Here is a 20572-nt window from a genome sequence, read left to right as displayed (position 1 = left end):
AGGGCTTGGCACCTGCAGGGGTAAGAGACTCGGCAAAGAGAAACAGAGTCAGGACATTCTGGCCTCTCTGAAAACACTGACTAGAACTTAGAAGACCTTCAAGAATGGGAAGGATTTCAAGGCAGGGAATTCTGTTCAGGTGAGTGTTATTCCTTACATCAGCAATTCTCACATACTCTCTGAATGACAGAGATCTATTTGTCTTGCACCTACCTGAGCAGAGCTGAACAGAAAGCAGACAATCATCAGTGCCCCCCTTCCATTCCCAGAAGACAGTGCTTGCAGAGGCGAAACTGGAGATGATGCTTGGATGCTGCCAAAGCTTACTTTTAGTTTAGAAGCAAAGAGGTTCAGCTGAGGCTGGGCCTACTGCAGCTGAGAAATAAAAAGGGACAAAGGACTGGGCAAAAAGCACCTATGAATTTTCAATTTGCTAACCTACTCTCACTGCTGCAAAAACAAGGGTTTATCTTGCAAAATAGTGACATGAAAGAAAGGCTGTAAGTGGCTGCTAAATGAAATGCAGATAATATCATTGCAAGTAGGCAAAATGTGTTCTTGTATCTCCATTAACTTGCTCTGTTCCAAATTGCCTACAACAGGTGGCAGAGTCTGGAAGTGATGTATTTTGTACCTTGCAACAGCTGTGAACAGGGTACACACTGAAACGTTAAAGAGACATTACTTGTCACAACTGTCTCACATGACCAAGAGCAGTTCCAGAATTCAAAATATTTCCTTGTTCTTAAGTTAAATTGGGCCACTGTGATATTCATTCTGCAATTTAATACTCAAAGGCTTTGAGAGATAAACAGATAGAAAGAAATGGGATTAGAAACCTGCAACATTTTTCAAATTTTGATAGGTTTTTACACGATACTAGCATAAGATCAGGTAGTGTTTTTTTAATAATTGTATTACAGACTTCCTGGGGTAGTTCTGCCAGCTTTAGCTACGATGATTTACATTTGTTGACTATCTCTCTCTATACACACCCTATGTAGTTCCATATTTACAGCTTCCTCCAAACCAAATTATAATGACCAAATTGGAAATCTAGCTAAAAGGTCTGTCAACTGACTTTCTAAATAGAAGCCAAAGCAGCTGAGTAACACCAGATTATTTACATCTTTTTGTAAATAATCAGGGGAAACCAAAGGGAGAGAGAGTTTGAGTGAATGAATTAGATAATCAGTGAGCTTCATTTACAGGTCTTCACAGAAACATCTCTCTTTATGCAACTTGAATATAACATATACCTTTTCTCAGACTAATACTGAAGACTACCCAAGAAATGCACCATTTCCTTATCGTCATCAGGAAACAATGCAATATATATGGTTTCATAGAGAAGACCATAAATACACATTACAGTAACTCCCTTCTTTGTCTATATAAAGCTCTTTGAAATGCAAAGACACAGAAACAGAAGAGCTTGGGGGTTTTGTGTGCTCTTTTTTTTCTTTTTAAATAAGAGTTCTAAAGCTGTTTTTCATTACTGGCAATGAAATTGTAATAACTGATACATACTTTCAAGAATATAAAGTTAATTTTAAATATGGAACTATGTATACATGCAACATAGTTTATCTGCCTTTTAAATTATAAATAAGTCTGGGCAATAGTCCTGGTACCATTAATGTTAAATATAACAACTGTTTTCAGAGATTAAGCATCCTACAACTTGATGAATGTTATACATTTATTATATTGTGTGTATATAAGATGCATCATATCATGTTCTGTGCATAAAAGATCAATGGATGCTTCTATTTTAAACATCATTTTGAAGGCGATTATAATTCATATTTTAATTAAATCCACCTTAAGTCGAAAATGTTTATTCACTGACCAGAAAATCAATCTCTTAAAAAAAATTCTGTGGATTCAAGTTTTGCTTCTACCACCATTTATTTTCCTACTTCAGCCTAGTATTAAAATAAATAGATTTTTAAAAGCCCTACAGGCAAAAATAAATTTACAGATACATCAACATTTTTGTATACATAGCTCCCATCTGTACGTACATTTATTATTTCTTCATTGATACAGCATTTCTATCCTTCAAAAAGATACTTTATAACTTTCCCGCACCAAAATATGAGTAATGAGTCTTGCCAGCTGTAGCACAGTGACAGCCAGACAGAATCAGCGGCAAGGACACTGAACAAGAAAAGACTATGGGATAAACCGTGGCCATGTGGTCTTCATGAAACTCAACCCTTGTAATTTTGAAGCATACTCCCTCAAATCAGAAAAAAAGCAGAACTGCCAGTAAGATCTGTTGGTTATGTCTCCGTTTTATTTAAAGAACATGCTTGTTAGCACAGTTTGCCTTTCCGCAGCCTACTTTGTTCAGGCAACTTTAGACTTCCAGCATAAGTCAGCCTGCTGTACTCTCTGAGAGCGTACAAGGCCTGCTCTGCTTAGGAAGGCAGGCTCCAGACGGAGACACAGTCCCTCTAGTCTTGTCAGTATGGAAAGCAGTCAAGTCTGGATTTCAGGAGAGCCTGCAACTGTCTTATATTTATCGGAATAACCAGGTTGACTACTGAGCTTCAACTCATAGCCTGCAGACCACACACAATCCACAATGGGCACGTGCCTGGCCCGTGGCTAATAGCATTTCAGTCTGACACACAACTGGTGGCTGTCCTTGGGCAGCGTCTGTTCTCTTCACTGTGGAGGGATGCAAGCACAGCAATTCTGACACCGCTGTCTTGTTACGTCTCTGTTTGCATCTCTACCTGGCTTCTGACCTAATCACAAGCACCCTGCTCAAGTACCCTCACCTGGGGAGAAGAGTCCATGCTCTCCCAGTTACCACGATGTGCTTTTCACAGGCTAAACAAGGGGAAGACCCACAAAACAACTGTGGGAGAATAGTAGCACAGGCATTTTCAGTTTGCAATGAAAGTGGAAGCAGAATGGTGGTAATGGCAGATAACAGGCTACAGATTATTTGTTTTGATCCCATGTACTTCTACTTTATTTCATATATGGTCCAGTTAACAAGACACTTGAAGAGCCTTGATGTGCAAATGGCCTTAAACGCCAGTACTTGCTCTTTTCCAGACTAATCAAGCTCCTCACTGATATGCTCCCATCACCTCTGCAGCAAAAGAGGACTAATTTCAGAATCAGTGAAATGGCACTTTGAAGAGACCTTCAAAGTAGCCTTGTTGATTTCCTGGTTGGACTCAGATCTCAAGGCTCCTCCATTTTGTTAGCTTTTCTTCAAAGCACTTCTGTTGCATTTACTGAATTGTTTCATTTATGTGTTTATGATAAACTACTAAAACATCAATGTAGAGATTCCATTAAAATGACACATCTGATTCAATCAATACTTAGAAATAACCTCCAACATTTCATCAATAGCACACCATCAGCTTTGCACCAGGCTACCATTAAAAAACCCCAGCATCCAGACATTCACAAGTCCCACGTATTAGAACAGGATTGGACCATGTTAACTCTTGCTTACAGGTCATTGGTTCAGCTCTCTCTGTTTTATATTGCAATTGCAGAAAATAGCTTCCCAGATGTCTAGCCTTTTCCAGTGGAGGAAGACAGGACTGCCCTCCCCACCATGCTGCTTGCAACAAGAGCTTCAGCACAGCGGGGTGCTCTGGGAGGCACTCTGCAGAGGTGCTGGGGGCACCACAGCTGTGTCAGGACATTGAAGCAGACTCATGATCCTCATTTAGGGTACAACCTGATGTAGGGCCCCTTTCCTTTCACGAATCCCCTGTATCTAGGTTACCAGGAAACGAGTAATACAGAGCTCTTCCCATACCATCAGCATGGAGTTCTCAGGGTCAGTTCCTTGAGCCTACATATTTTTCTGGTATAACTTAAGGGTACTAAAGACCTATTAGACCATAAAACGCTAAAAGCTAACTACCCTAGAAGGTGACCATGCTTAGCATCTTGAATCTTTAGAACCCCTGTGCCTCAGTTCTTCAGCCATAAAATGAGGATAAAAGTTATTTCCCTAACTCATGGGAATGCGAAAATCAAAACTGCAAGGTATCCTACTTACGAGGTAACAGAGATAATAAACATTCTCTAGAGTACTGCATGAAAAGATAATCTTGGCAAATAAAATGCTTTGGTTTAGCATTCCCTGGCTACCCACAAATTAAGCATTCACTGAGAAAATTGCAAAAGGTGTAAAGGTCAAGAAATCCAAAGTTTTAGCAGGCCTGATAATATTTACTTCACCCTTCTACTACCCTAGCTGGGCAGCCCCCTTAGGACACTGGTTGATCTTATATATGGTAAAACATGCGCTTCAGGACAGTGGGTGGAATTATGGATTAGAGTATCAGCTTCTGAATTCTCTATTGTTAATGGGTTTAAATCTGAACTCTACTGTTAGGTTGTTTTAGGGTGGGTTTTTCTGTGTCTAATTTCTGAACCATTACGCACACGTACATTCTTCTAAAACTGCCAGGTAACTTGGTTCGCTTGTGGAACTGAAATGTAACCTTTAATTTTACAGCCTATACTTCAGAAAATTATGTGTTTGAGCAGCTGAGACTTTTGGAAGGTGGGAGTGGTACACCAACCACATAAGAAGTGGAAAACCACAAGAGAATTCTTTGTGCTGTGAATAATGAGTCAGGAATACAGTTATGGGAAGCACATATCCCACTCTTTCATCAATGTGCAGACTCTTTCCTAAAGCTATTCTCATCCTCTGCAGCCACTGGTAAAATGCACAGACATAACCTCAGATCCAGTATAAACAAATGAAATGTAAATGTCAGTGTGGTTGTAGCTACCTCCCCTAGAGCTGATTTTGCCACAGGATTAGACTGAATGTAAATAATAGGGAAACGTACAGCACTTTGAAAGAAACATGTCAATTTAAATTAAATAGGGCTTCTCATTTTATCTTACAAACCATGATCCAAGTAAGATTCTTTGGCTTTCTGCCAGCAACTGGGCAACAGGCACTGAAGACCAATGAGTATTTGCCTTTTGTGACACTCGAAAAATCTTTGGATTAGTTCACAGCTCACTATTTGCAACCCCGCTCAACAACAGCCCACTGCTGAGCTCTCGCTGCCAGTCCCTTTGGTGTCTGGTATACCTTGCTAAACAGAGCATCCCCAGAAGCAAATCTCCCTGGGAGCAAGGTCACACAGGCAAGTAGACACAGGATGACTGCCAGCCTCCTACGCACTAGGGATACTTTATACAGTCCGTGTAAGTATGTATATAGACACTCTCCCCCTCCCCTGGAACCACACCCTGGAACAGCTGAAAGAACAGGCCTTAAGTCTGCTGTAACTTGTCCAGCATGTTCGGGTTTGTAGCCTCTGTTTGACTCAGACAAGGTTTAGTTCCTATTAAACCTGCTGCAGTTGGTTTGCTTCCCTAGACAAGTAAAAATTTATTGAAGCACACTCATCATGCTTCCTAAAACTTCAAAGACGGCCTCAAATAAGCAGGACAAGTCTACACAGCTATAAGTATAATTACATGAATATAATCTTTCTATCTTCAGGAATAAAAAATTTAAGAACCATTATTTATAGTGTGTGGTGGTGCTAGATTGTTTTAACTCACAGAAAATATTGTTCTTAATAGCATGGCTTCCCCACGATTAGCCTTAGCACTCCTTTAAAAATCCAGGCTAAATTACAAAAACCCATCTAGATCTTCTAGGTTTGGGTCTCAGCTCTTCAGGAATTTTGATTTGTGATTCTTGAAATACTATTTAGCCAGATCCTACACTTTTTCACAAAACCTTTGCTAGGAAATATACACATAGGGAGAGTTTTCTAAAGCGACTGTTTCAATTCTATTGTTATATACTGAACATAATACTGTGCACAGATACAGCTTTTTGGGGAAATGAAATTACAGATGGACATCTTGGGTGCATGGATTGGTCTAACTTGCTCTGACCCACTGATTACAGCCCAAGCACACCTCAACCCCTTTTGCAGGTTGACAGTGTAAAGTTGGTCTCTGAACAGGGGCTTCAGCATCAGACAGAATAAGAGAGTTGTGGTTATTTCTAAAGTAATTGCTTTATAAAGTATTTAATAAATAGTAACAGTATTTATGTTTAAATATTTAATGTTTCGAATGACAAGATATCCATCCGATCAGTATATGCTTTGAAATTTCACACAGCATTTCCAGGAATGTTTTCTCAGCACATGTAAACCAAGATTAGAGCTTTTTCAATACACTATTTGTATTAAAGCCTCAGATGGCACACTACAGGAAAGTGACAGCTCTGACATTGGTAATATTGAGCCATCAGCATCAACAGAATAATATCTTTCTTGTTCGATACTGTTTTAAGGCAAGACTATGACAATTATACAAAGAGATATGCGCAACAACAAAAAGGCTTACTGGAAGCACCAGAGCAAGACTGTGGCTGACAAGACCCATGAGGCTGAAGGAACCACTGGCACTGGGGGTGAGCCTGTGTTACCCATCTTTCTCCTCTCAGTGTGGAGCAGCACTGGACACTATAGCATGAGTGAACACAGACCTGTCCAGCGGGCCATAATAAAATAAGGAGTGAGATCAAATCAAAGCAGAAATGAAGACATTTTATCCCATTCTCCTAAGCACTTGGGTTGTTAAAGCTGCTGCGATTGCCTTAGGCAAAGTTTGACCCACTGACTGTCCTGAAATCAAATATGGTGATACATTTTGGAAAGTACAAGCTCTACACGCATGTCTCAGACACTTTTGAGAGACATTTAGTTCAAGTAAACTGCCATGGAATAAGCACAATTACATTTCCTCCTCCACTATCCTGCAACTCAGTCACATTCTGGTTTAAACTTTTGACTCATTCAATTTTTACACTGCTTGTTCATTTTATAATCCAGTTGTTATATGTTTCACTTTCATTACTTATTTTCTTTTGCAATCATCCTAGGATAGGGACTAATTATTTTAATAGCTCTCATTACAACATGCTGGTGCATTTGCTTTTCCTTTTTAAATGGAGTTATGTTTATACAACCTCTTCTTTTTTTTTCTTCTCACTAAACCACAAGAGAAATGGCAAGCTCCGTTATGGGTTATAGAAATAAACAGCGCTTTTAGCAAACTTTCCAACGGCAAATCAGGGAAATGGGAGTGAGCATGATGAAAGGGTTGGAAAGACTCATGCCCAAGGAATTAAAAGGATACAAAAACCTGCAACATCACTGCATCTAACTACACTTCACTAAAAAGGTCTTAAAGTTAACAAAAGCTTGAAAATAGGACCACCCTGCAAATAACTTTATCAAATATACAAGCCTGAGAAGGACATGTGTGTACAACAGCAAATGTTAAGGCAAAATAAAGTAACCCCTGTGTGTATGCATACACATCTGCATGTGTAATCATCTAAACTTCTCATCTCCAAGGTGAGAAATGTTGATGAGCAAATGGAATTTTTTCCCTTACCCAGATCTTTGCTGCTTGTACAGCTCTGACTATAAATAGTCCCTTCTGCAAACGGCTTCTGAAGCCTTAGGAAGAGGAGAAGGGTCTTGAAAAGAGAAAGGAAGTTCCTTTAGAAACTGGCAAGAGATGAAGATAGGTGGCCAGATACTTGGACATAACGGATCTTTACACTGCTGGCTGACCTTACAGACCTACTCTCTCATGTGTATTCATTTGTTCATACGTACGCCTGCATCTGTCACACACACACATTTCATTCAGAGAATGTGTGCTGGAGAGTACAAGCCTTCAGAGGTTCCCCTGTCAAAAAAAAAAAAAAAAAAAAAAAGAAAAAAGAAAAAAAAAAGTATTTTCTCATAGTGTTAAAAGCAAACCAACCAACGCAACACAGACTCAGAGAAGAATGCAGACTGGTAGGGACGAGCACAGGACCTCTTCCCATCAAGTCTTTACTGAGTCTGGGGATGGATCTTCTGCAGCCTCTGTTGGGACAGCCTGACCTCAGGCTTAACCATCATCTTTGGGAAACATTTTTTCTTTATACCTAGAGAACTCTGCCCTTGCTCCAACCTGTCCTTTTGCTGTGTCCACCTCTGAGAAGAATCTGCCTTGGTCTTCTCTGTGGCCCCTGGGAGGTATTTGAAGAGAAAAATTTCACCCTCTCGGTCTGCTTTTTTCCACGCTGACCCACCATTGTGGCCCTGCTCTGGACTTTCTTTAGGGTGTCATATTGCTCTTGTTCCAGGGAGTCCCAAACCTGGACACGCACTGTTCCAGTGAAGCCTCCCAAGCTGCTGAGCAGAGGACAATAGTCCATCCTTGTTCTTGGCAGCTACACTTCTGCTCAGGACACGGTCAGCATTCAGCACTGCAAGGGCATGCTCCTGACTTGTGCTCTCCTTCTTACCCACTGGGACCCAGCCCCTTCTCGACAGGGCTGCCACTGGCCTGCCAGCCCCAGCTTGAGCTTCCTAAGGTTCCTAGCAGACCATCCCTCCAGCTTGCCAGGGCCCTTCTGAATGACAGGGAGGGACTTGTGTCAGGAGTCCCTCTGAAGGCCTGTGACCTTCCAGCATGTCATCAGCTCCCTTCAAGTTGATAGCACCCAAGAACCTCCTGAGGGTGCACTTCGTCCCATCGATTAGGTTGTTGCTGAAGATGTTAAGTAGTGCCAGCCCCAGAAGTGACTTATGAGGTACACTACTTGTAATGAGCCTGCAGCCAAAGTACTAACCACTGGCCTTTTGAGCCTTTTGATAGTTCAGCCATTTCTCCCCCAATTGTGTAATTCTATCTATTTTAGTCTCTATTTCCTCAAGTTGACTATGGGGATACTACACAAGACAATGTTGAAAGCCTTCCTGAGATAAATCCACTCACTGCTCTCCCCTGATTTACAGAGCCAATTACTTCAACACAGAAGGCAATCAGGTTGATCACCTACAATTTGCCCTTCAAAATATGTATTGGCTGTTCCCAATTCCATTCTCATCCTTCACAAACTTGGAAATAGTGTCGATGAGAATTTGCTCGATAATTTTCAGGGCTTGGGAGACATAAGGCTGTCCCAACCTGTAGTTTGCCAGATGTTCCCTTATGTCTGTTTTCAAAATGGGTGTACCGTTTCCTTTCTTCCAGTCAAGAGAAACCTCCCCTGATTTCCATGATCTCTCAAAGATAAGAATTTAGCTTTGCAATTACATTTACCAGCTTCATCAGCATCCATAGATGCAACCCGCCTTATCTGATGGACTTTATACATCCAACTTACTTACATAGTCCCTAACTTAGTCCTCCGCTACTGAAGTCTGCTCCCAGAAATCTCTGTTGCTAGGCACGTAGATCTGGGAAGCCTATACATACTTAGCCGGTGTAAATACATAAACAAATACAGACAATGCGTCCAGAGTACTCAATCAAATGGCAACTATATATATAAACCTGCCTACTTGGCAATGATAGCAAACCAGACAATTAAATCCAGCAAGAGACATAATTAAAACTGCTTACAGTTTTAATTTTACATGAGGGGATTTTGTTAGCAGGACGACACTGGCCTAAAAGAGCACTGCTTATCTAAGAACAGAAAGATATGCCCAAAACCCATCTAGCCCCAGAGGACTTTATACTTGGCTACTAATAAATGCAACGTGGTATTCATAGGGAGCTATGCTGATACTGAATGCTTGCACTGAACTCATTGTCCAGTCAGTGCATCTCACACTGAGAAAACGAAATCAGATTTGGACATTCGCCAGTTCAAATTTTAGTTTGAATTCTGTGCCTTTTTCTTGTTTTCCAAACTCTGTCACCCTGTGCGTGTGCTGCGTTTGAAGCATGTTGACACTCTGCCTTGATGCAGCTGGCACCCCAGATCAATTACTGGACACCCAACTTGAAAACACTTGAAAGGAAAACCACAGGGCAGATGATATGGTTGGCTCCCAAGCCTGCTGCATATTGGCTGACCCAGCATAGCTTCATCCCAGTGGAGTTCCTTTATTTCGTATCTCTTCTCTGAAAACCATGGAGATTTCCAAATACCCTGTGTACTAATTCGATTTTCCAGTGGCTATCACAATGTTGACATGGTAATTAAAAAACATTATTTCCTAAAATGCAATCTGAACTTCGAAAGCAGCCTTCTTTTTTTGGTTCTTCTAATTTAGTCCAGTCTGCTTCCAATTCTCAACTTCTTTTTGATCTTCCTCTGCAGAGATGCCCAGAGTGGCACTACCGCACGTCAGTGATTCTGATCAGTAACCAGTAAGACTGTCAGCACTCAGACTTTATTTGGCTTTTAGTTTAGTTCCTCAAGATCCAGTTTGGATTAAGGCCCACCCTACTGCAGATACAGATAGATTAAAAACAACTCCCAGGTTCTTTTAGTCAAAAAAGCAAACGATCGCCACTCACTGCGGTGGTGATTGCTCTATCGAAGACAAGGCTGCCAGCACCCATTATGCAAAGAGATCTGGTGGCAGTCAGACAACTTGTGCCGACAACAGCCACTGAGCTCAGGCTGTTGCTATCACTTACACACAGTTTCTCTGAAAAGGACATGCAAAGTAAAGCCCTGCTGTCCACCACTAAAGGGGACAGACTCTCATACTCCCAAAAGGTAAAGGCGGCAATATCCTGCTATATCGCTAGACTAAGCATACCCATGGTAACAGCAATTCTGGAGCAAGCTCTCCCTGCTTGTCTGCTCCCCAGACAGCACCTTTTTAGATGCCAAGGTACACTACAGCCGTGTGCCTGAAGCTTGATGTCAGTTCGCAGTATTAATGAAGCCATTAAAGGTTTTAATTTTAGAGAGTGCTTTATGGTTTTGATATCTGGTCAGCTTCTAATCAGGTAAATCTAATGTCAGAAGAACTAAAAACATTCCCTCACTGTTCATTTTGGCTGCACACGGTCATGCAGAGTAGTTTTGTCTTTATTTAAATACTAATAAAAAGAGACAGCTCCACATTATGAATATGTCCTCATACTTCATGCACAGCCAACATTTTTACATATTCATAGCAAACTTGAAGGCAAACAGAAGGACCTGGCTACTAGCATTTTTCATTAAGAGCAGACTGAGCATTCTTAGTATTAAGTTTTGTCATGATTTAAAGGACACCGAGTTAAGGAAAGATGAACTGCTCGTCACTACTGTGTGTTCCATGAAATTACCATTTATGCATGAGGAAAAAAACCTGCTTGTTACATTGAAACACCTAATGACATTTGCCATTAATATTCAGTCCTTCATTCTCACTTTGCTCCAGTTCTGGCAGCAATTCCCCATGACCACTGCAAAAGGTTTCATTAGGTTACTTATCCTTGAGAAGCACTTTCATTCGCCATAGAAATGACTGGAAGGATAACTTAGTTGCTCAGTAGTGGGCTCTTCTCTCCCTCCCCCTCCCTACTCCCTTCATTTAATTTAAGGAAAACAATAAGAGAGACTTAACTCCGCTTCTTCCCCTCTCAGATATGATGAAAATAAGATAAAAACCCTCTGTCAGGTCTGTCACTAAAATTTCAGTTTATTTATTGTGAAATAACATGGTTTTCCCAAGGGAGCAAGCTATTCAGCTTCTCCCGTCATCATCATACACTAAAAGGGAGGGAGAATTGCCTACTTTTTATCAATAAATTCTTTTGTGCCAATAGATATGAAAATTTCAGGTAAAGTTTTTCATGTATATTATTCAAGAGAACAATTTGTAAATGACCTACTGACTGGCTTATTTTCCCCCATAAGAACTTCTGTGCCCTACTGCTAGTGCTGCTGAGAATATTTCTGGGGGAGACAATAAAGAATCCTGACAATCATTGGGACATCTCTTCTTTCCTCCTCCCCAACATCTCTTTTTTTTTTTTCTTTTCCTGTCTAAAAACAAAAAAAAAATGTCCTCTTTCCCTCGGCTGTCTTTTATATTCTGCTTTTTCTTTCGTTATATGTCCCCTATTCTTTATTCCCCTCCCCCACAAGAGCTTGTGGGCCTTCCTCCCTCCCTCTCTCCCTCACTGTGAATGCCATTACCCTAGGGACATCAGGAAAATTTCCAGATGTAAACAAAAACATAAATCCCTTCGCTTCTCTGCTCCTACTTTCTTCTCTTTGGTATTTCCCTCCCCCGCGCCCCGCTTCATAAGTACTTTTGTATGTTTAGCCACCTGCAGAGACTGAGGGTGGAAGACATGAAATCAGAAGCAAACAAAACCTCTGCTTGCTTTAGCTTAGTCATTAATAGCACCATTAGCTTATTGAACTCCAGGATATATCATGTCACAGTTCGTGATTCAGGGTCTCTCAACTGCTCTTGCATTGTTTATATTCTGAGTCAGAGTCTTTCAGATAATTTAGGCTTAATCATTCTTCTGCAACAACAGTCTTATGGGTGCCATTTAATCAAATCTATCAGTCATGCTACAAGACATCTTGAGGTTTCAGAGGAACCACCAGACACTGACTTAGCATTTATTTACTCGTGGGAGTAAAATTCTTATTTGTGCTTCAGCTCGGTGAAAATGCTAAATGTCAAGGAAGCTGAGTGACCTGAGGTATCTATATCTGTTTTGCCGATTTGGGAGCAGGGAACTTGACTGGATAGCAGAAATACGGGAATGAGGAAAGAATCCTGACCTCAAACAGCAGCCATGAACCAACCGCTCTGAATTAGTGCGTACAAGTTGCTTGGCTTTCTTCTGTGACCAGACCAACGCAGACAGAAAATCAAGAAAGTATTAGCCATTAAAACTGTAAACAACTGAAAAAAAATCCTTATTCCAACATGTTGCTACAGTACCTGTCATCTGAATGCTTTTGAAAAGTATTTTACAACAGGGATGTAGTTATATTTACACTCTCCCTTCCCCTCTAATTGGGGTAAGAGAAGAAGTCATCCATAAGCAGGAACACAAGCCAGCACATTTGTATAATATCTTAATTCCATAAGCAAAAAATAAAAATGCCAAGAGCCCGATCCTGGGTTCATGCTTGATCCACAAGTCTACCTTTTGCCACGTCAGTCTTGCAAAGTTATCAAAGCAAAATATCAGGGGAAGGGTCAAAGAGCCCATGCTGCAGGGAAAAACTGTGCCCTTTATTTCAGATATGTTTTTAAAGATTTAAGAATACTAAAGGAGGATCCAATCATTTAGTACAAATGTTTTTTGGAAGTTTTTTTTTTTTAAATTTAAAAACCACACACACACTCTTACTATTGTTTTGTTGTAGGAAACATTACACTTAAGCAGTGGTTGGCAAGGAAACCAGCCTCTAATGTGTTGTCTGCCAATTCAGGCACACAGTCAACACAGATACACAGGTATCCTCTACAGCCCAAAAGAATAAATCTGAAGAAAATCTAATCTTCCATTGTTGTTATTTATGAAAATGGTACTTAAGTATTTTTTATCTGCTTTGGATTGGATGAAGGAGTATCACATGTAACCTCTGGCATTAATGCTCCTGGCCATACTAAGAAATTTATTTAATTTAGATGAGAATTAGTAATTTCCCAAAGCTAATTGATATTCCTGACTCAAACCCTTTTTAACAGGTTGGTCAAATACTCTTCCTCGACAGTCTCATCTGGCTGACAACTTTTAGAGAAGTAATATTTAGCAAACAACATAGTTTCTTTCATGGGAATAAACTTCTCATCCTGCTGTAAGATGTAAAAAGTATGAAAAACTTTCTCAGGCTTTGTAGAACAAACTGTTTTGCTTCTAGATCACAAGCAACCTACAGATGGCTAAGCAATTTAATCCCTTAGTATCTGCAAATTTCTGTAAAGCACAGAATACTATTAATCTTTGGATTATGGATAGGGCAACCAATACAAAAATAATTGAGGTTCACTAAGTACTTGCAGCAAAATACGGAACAGAACTAATACTTCAAAGGTAATAGGTTGGCATGTGGATCCTACAACCACCCTTCCCTAAAGACTCTCCATGCTTCTGATTCATGCTGTCGGTAAGACTAGTGGAATAGTTTCCTCAGCAAGTCAGCCTCTAGGAGACAACTCCCTCTTCACTTCTCAGAGAATCCTGTGGACGGCTGAGTGTTTCCTGCTTGACACTGTTGCCTGGTCCTTGGGAGCTTGCCATCTACTCTCTGTCTTGGGACCTTCCCTTGCACGCTTTGTACAAGTAGAACATTCATCTGGTTTGCTTTCAAACCTTGTAAGATAGACATACGTATCTATCTCATCCACTTCCTCTCCCTCATGTCTTACTGCTGCACTAAGCCTCAGCTCCATTTGTCAACTGATGCTCAGCATCCTGGGGTACCAGACTGCAGTCAACGTTCTCTCCCACAGTTCATCAAAGATATGAATTGACAACTCCTCACAAATATAAGGGATTAAAGCACGCTGATAGCACAACTCTGTTTTCCAGTATTTGCACGGAGTTTGTCAGGTTGTAGCAGCTGTTCAAAAGCTGCTGCATTTTCTTCTGTTCTCATAGAGCCCTCCCTTGCCCATGGACCTGGTCAAGTTCGTTGTCCACAACAGTAACCAGGAGAAATTCAACAGGTGAGGATGCCATCTCTAAGCAGAATTTCCTTGGTCTGAGTCTCTGGGCTCCTTTAAAAAGTAGAGGAAACTGTTGGGGAGGGTGTCTGCTCAGTGTACTCTCTAGACACCTTTGTTCTGCTGCTGTGCACTAAAATTTGGTCTTAGTTTCATGTTCTTTGTGTCCTGGAATGAATGAAAGCAAGCCTGCAGTGCCTTTTATCACCCCTAGTCTAATTGGTCTTATCCTCAGTTTTACTTGCAGCTAGCTGACAACCACATATACAAAGCTTTTCCTAAAATGTACTTCTTCACATTTTTCTGGCAATCTCCACCGCATTTTTGAAAAATACCTGTTTCTGCCTTCAGTGACAGAACTAAGAGAGTAGCACTTCCAAATCAGTAGTATCAGCACACAATGGAGTTCACAGCTGCTTTCCAAAATAGGGTTTGTCACATTTGCTTTGACCATGTTTTGCTGTTTAAAAAGAGCATGTTTACCATTATTTGAAGGGATGGAATTAAATGCTTTTGAAGTAATTGGTCTGCGCAGGAAATCAAAAATGCCATTTAGGAAACAGACAGGGCACTACTTGTTTACACATCTGTTCAGAAACAAGCTCACACTTGCTCATTCACACCACCAACCTTGACCCATTGCTTAGCAGTGCAGCTGACTGTAAGGAATTCAGCTACCTGACCAGCATGTTACTAACCATGAAAACATTTACGGCAGCGCCTGTCGCTTTTGTTGGCCAACAGGTAACAACAGCAAGTAACCAGCACTCTCAATTGCTACCTTAACCGTGGTAGTGGTGGTTTAAATTTATGTTTTAATTTCATAAAGTTTCAAGCAATGCTGGAAAGTCTCATAACCATGCACTGTGAATGAGCTGTGTATATAGCTATTTAGTGACTCTTTATGGCAAGTATGTTACAAAAATGCTCTTCAGCTACTTACTACTTTGCATTAATAAAATTTGTATTTGTTTTAAGATTTTAGATGTTCTTGGAAACATGTAATCCAGCTTTAGAAACTGTAGTGGTTTGAAAAATGAAGTTCATAGGTTCATTTGTCACAATGCCAGAGACAACTGGGCCCATTAAAATCATGCCCATACACATCAAAGACACTGTCAAAGACAAGAATGAGTTGAGTGAGATGCAGAAACATTGCTAACAAAGCGAGTGTGCTGTGCTCTGACTAACATTAGAGAAAAAAACCACTTATTTCAGAAGGCAATGGCACTAATAGGAGAGAGGCTGTGGACAGACAGGCATATCTGAGAAATCCTTCTGAATACTAAGGGTAGTAAAGTAAAGAACAGGTTGCCTAAACCGTTCTTAAATGACTAGACTACTTATGCTATTTCCATAGTGTCGCGGTTTAACTCCAGCCAGCAACTAAGCACCACACAGCCACTCGCTCGCTCCCCCTCAGTGGGATGGGGGAGAGAATCAGAAGACTAAAAATGAGAAAACTCATGGGTTGAGGTAAAGACAGTTTAATAGGTAAAGCAAAAGCCACGCACTCAAGCAAAGCAAAAATCACTTCTTCCCATTGGCAGGCAGGTGTTCAGCTATCTGCAGGAGAGCAGGGCTCCATCACAGTAATGGTTACTCGGGAATACAAATGCCATAACTCCGAATGTCATCCCCCTCCCTCCTTCTTCCCCCAGCTATATATGCTGAGCATGACATCATATGGTATGGAATATCCCTTTGGACAGTTGGGGTCAGCTGTCTCAGAGGTGTCCCCTCCCAGCTTCTTGGGAGCTCCCTGCCTTCCTATTAGCAGGTCAGTATGAGAAGCTGAAAAGTCCTTGACTGGTTAAGCAACAACTAAAATATTAGTGTGTTATTCTCATCCTAAATCAAAAACACAGCACTTTACCAGCTGCTAGCAAGAAAATTAACTCTATCCCAGCCAAAACCAGTACACATAGGCAAATGTCTTTCAAGAATACTTAGATAAAGCTGATCCTCTTATGGAGCAGAGGAAAAAAAAATTAAAAATCCAGCTGTCACCAACCTTTCCTGGGGAAAGCTCCAGTGTAACCATCAGCTCCTTGCCAGTTTGTTCTGTTTGCCTCATCACTCCTTAACTCCTGCTCTGCCTGCTTTCATTATTTCCACCTTCTCTCCGAGTTCATGCATCCTCAGCCTCAAATCCAACCAGCAGACCTGGTCTCTCTGTGTCCTCTTGAAGCCCTGCAGCTACCTCCTCAGAGCAGTGCCTTAAAACTGAGGTAGGACTATGAGGAAAAAAAAAAACCAAAAATGTTAGAGTTGATGCTGAGGCCTCCTTGGTACAGAAGAGGTACCCTGCTGCTTCAAATTGGGTTTTTGAGACTGCATCCCTTTGTGATCTTCTGGTAGCAGTGCCTTCCTCTGACAGTACAGTCATGGGTACACAACCCAAGCTAATAAGGCAGGAAGAGCCTTTTACTTTGTGCTCTGTTGCATGTCTCAGCTTTACTATCTGTGCTCCTCACTAGGAAAAACTGATGGGCTAGGCAATCTCTCAATAACCCTTCCAGCCATATTTCCATTCTTCTGTTCTCCTGTGATTTACTAACAAGAAGATAGATTCATGAAAACTGAAACAATCACTGAAAGGAAGGAAAAATCCCTAAAATAAGGAAGGGGGGGGGGATTAAAAAGAGGAAGAGGAGGAAAATCTTTATTATCAACAAATACAGTGGCCCAAACATTCAAACATGGCTGTTGAAAGTTTGCCTAGAATCCTAAATTTTGTAAGTGCTGAGTACTTTCACCTGCCATTAATTGTTACCTTGGCACTTGCAAGTCCCATCACTGAATGAACTGCTCTGTAAAGAAAGACCCATTTTTTCCTTCCAGTGCCTGAAGTGACTGATGTGGATGCAGGTGTTTAATTTTAGACACACAGACTTGAAAAATACAAGTGATTAGTTCCAGGGTTAGTTCCCAGATAGATTTACTACACCCAGACAAAAAACAATATCCATCTGCTTTACATCTTACTAGGAAAGTAGACAGGTAAGATAAAGCTGGTTTAGTGAACTACTGAAGAGCCCTCACTCTGCAAAAATACCCGACTGCAGAACATCTCCCAGGTTAACAGCCATCTTGGCCTTGAATAACATAGATCCACTCTGGTCTTTACATTAACATAAAGCACTTTTAATCATTTAAGTATCATGTATCTACTCTCACATGTGTATGAGAGTTTGGGCACAATCAGGAAAAGCTGCAACCACTGAATTCCCATTGAGCAAAACTGTGGCTCCAGCCCCCTGTCCTTGATTGCTTCAAGGAAGGGGAGTGGTTGCTGTTATTTTGGACTATGCTACTAGAACACTCTCTCTCCAAAACCTTATCCCAGGTTCAGATTTAAGAGCCTCTTTTATCCACTCTTGTTCCAAAAGCCTGACACACACAGATCTTCTCCCTTGTAGAAACAGGCTTCAAATGCTTTGAGACACAGATTAACATGGCAAACTTAACAAGTATGGTGCATCTTGCTCACTGCAGTACTATATTAATAATAAATATTAATTTACATCCCCACAGTAGGGAAAACTCTGACAGATCAAACAGCCCTGAAGCATTTGAGTGTGAAACCACCTGAACCTCTTCATGACAGTGATCTTCCCTAGGGACTTGTCCAATTTAGGAAGAAGTTACCAGTTCGGAATAGAAAATAACATTTTTATTCAGACATAACTATATGCTCTACTGCAGGGTGTCTGGCCTGTGTGCTCAGGAAATGAAAGGTGGAGCCCTGGTGCATTTGCCTGTTCCCCATTGGGGAACATTCTGACTGAAGAAACTCCTCTTGTGGAGCTCCTGTCGCTGACCAGCCAGGCCCAAAGCACAAGGAGAGGCTCTCGATGGGGTTAAATGCCAACTAGGAGAGCTTATTAGTCTATTTTATAGTGGCATTTTTCAGGAAAAAACCCAACAATGGACATGATGAGAAAATAGCAATGACATGGGGAAGAAGAATGTTTAAGAGAAGAACGTTGCAGGGCAACGAGGATGATTCAAGGATTGGAGCATCTCCCTTATGAAGAAAGCCTGAGAGAGCTGGGACTCTTTAGCCTGGAGAAGAGAAGGCTGAGGGGAGACCTTATCAATGCTTATAAGTATCTGAAGGGTGGGTTGAAGGAGGAGGGAGCCAGCCTGCTTTCAGTGCTTGCCAGTGAGAGGACGAGGGGCAACGGGCACAAGCTGGAACATAGGAGGTTCCACTCAAATATGAGAAGAAACTTCTTTACAGTGAGGGTGACAGAGCCCTGGAACAGGCTGCCCAGGGAGGTTGTGGAGTCCCCTTCTTTGGAGATTTTCAAGACCCGCCTGGATGCAGTCCTGAGTAACATGCTCTGACATGCTCTGGGCAATCCTGCTTCAGCAGGGGAGTTGGACTAGATGATCTTTATGGTCCCTTCCAACTCTAAAAATTCAGTGAAAATTCAGTAACTCTTAACTTTGAAGGGAACATATTTTTAACCCTCTTGAGGGAATGCTTGCTTTTTCCATCCAGTTTAATAAAACTGATCACAGAGAACTAATTTCTGCTAGGTAAATAGCAACTGGTACATCAATTTCCTGTCAGCAGCTGCACTTTCAACAGTTTCAGTCTTTCATTCAAACGTGTGAATGCTTTGCTTAAATTGCACATTTCTCATTTAGTGTACCTTGAAAATATGTGCTGTCACTCACTCAATCTCTGAGAAGAGTTTGGCTGTGCTGTGGTTTGCATAAAGCAGCACTAGAGAGGACCATTCAAGCAGATAAGAGGAGACATTAGAACACATGCAGGTAGAGTTTGGGAGAATTAAAAAAAGCCTCTGCCTACAATTTTGTGTAGCAAATGAAGCATCCAAAAGCATAAGTTCTAAATCAGCTCACCAAATCCACCTGATTTCTCTCAAAGGTTAAAGGCTAACTATTTGTGTTAAAAAGTAAATTATCACATAGACTCAAGGGGCTTAAAAAGGTAAAAGGTGTCTCTTAAAGAAAGCCCAATTTCGAAGTCTTAAACATAGTAATGAATTAATGCAAATCTTCAGAAAATTCTACCTTGCTGGCCAATTCCTGTAAGTAACCTTTCTTTTTGTTTCTGACAGATCCATTATATTGACAGGAAGAAACTAGGATGTCATTTACTTAACCTCACTAGGATTTCTCATTTGTAACTCCAGTCGTGCCATTTCTCCTCCCCTCCAGTCTGGGAGCCGTGTGATTTATGTGTTTTCTCACCACTGGTTGGCTCTGGGGATTCCAGAACTCCTCATGTACCATGCTGACATTTCACCATCAGCTCTCAGTGGAGCCCAAGAACAAGTTACCTGACAGAATGTCTCTTGGATAAAACTAGGACTTTTCAAAAATTCCCAACTAAGGGTTTGTTTGGTTTGGTTTTTGTTTGGTTGGTTTTTTTTTTCCCCCACTAGAAAATACCTGTTTGCTGAAATTTCATCTTTTTAAAGTAGTACTCAGTTTCGGAAAAATATGTAGATTCCACTACAAACAGTTCTGTTTTCAAAACAGTTATTCAAAATAAAATCAAATTTAAAAATTTATTAACATTCTTGTTTAAATAAAACTTGTTTCTCCATAATGACACTGTTTTGGGAGGGCATTTCACAAACTTTCCCCCCGCCCAAATTCGTCATTCTTATTTTTGCTTTGAGACAAGACAGTCTTTATAGACATGAAACTTCCTACAGAATGGAAAATGCAGTTTTTGCACTTCCAGAGAAAACGTAGTTATTAAAAGGATGGGTCATTTCACTGCCCTTGTTTTTTCTTTTATGTGTACTGTCTATATGTGTATTCATATTATTGAATGCAGCACAATGCAAACCCTGGAAGCTGGAGACTTTTTTACCCTAGCCTTATCAATAGCTTATCTGAAGCCATGCTTCATTAAGCATAGAGTTTGTGATCCTATAAAAGGGAGTAGCAGTTAAGAAGTGAACATATAATTAGACACATCACCGTAACAAAAATCCCCAGTGCACATCTTTTTCCTTCAAGTGTTTTTCTAAGTGTTCATTTATACTGTGTCCAATTTCAAGCAGTACCCCAGCATTTACCTACAGGATGGCAGAGTTCCTAGGAAGAAT

This window comes from Numenius arquata, chromosome 5 (genome assembly GCF_964106895.1).
Source record: "Numenius arquata chromosome 5, bNumArq3.hap1.1, whole genome shotgun sequence".
Taxonomy (NCBI): Eukaryota; Metazoa; Chordata; class Aves; order Charadriiformes; family Scolopacidae; genus Numenius; species Numenius arquata.
Note: the sequence above shows the minus strand (reverse complement) of the source record.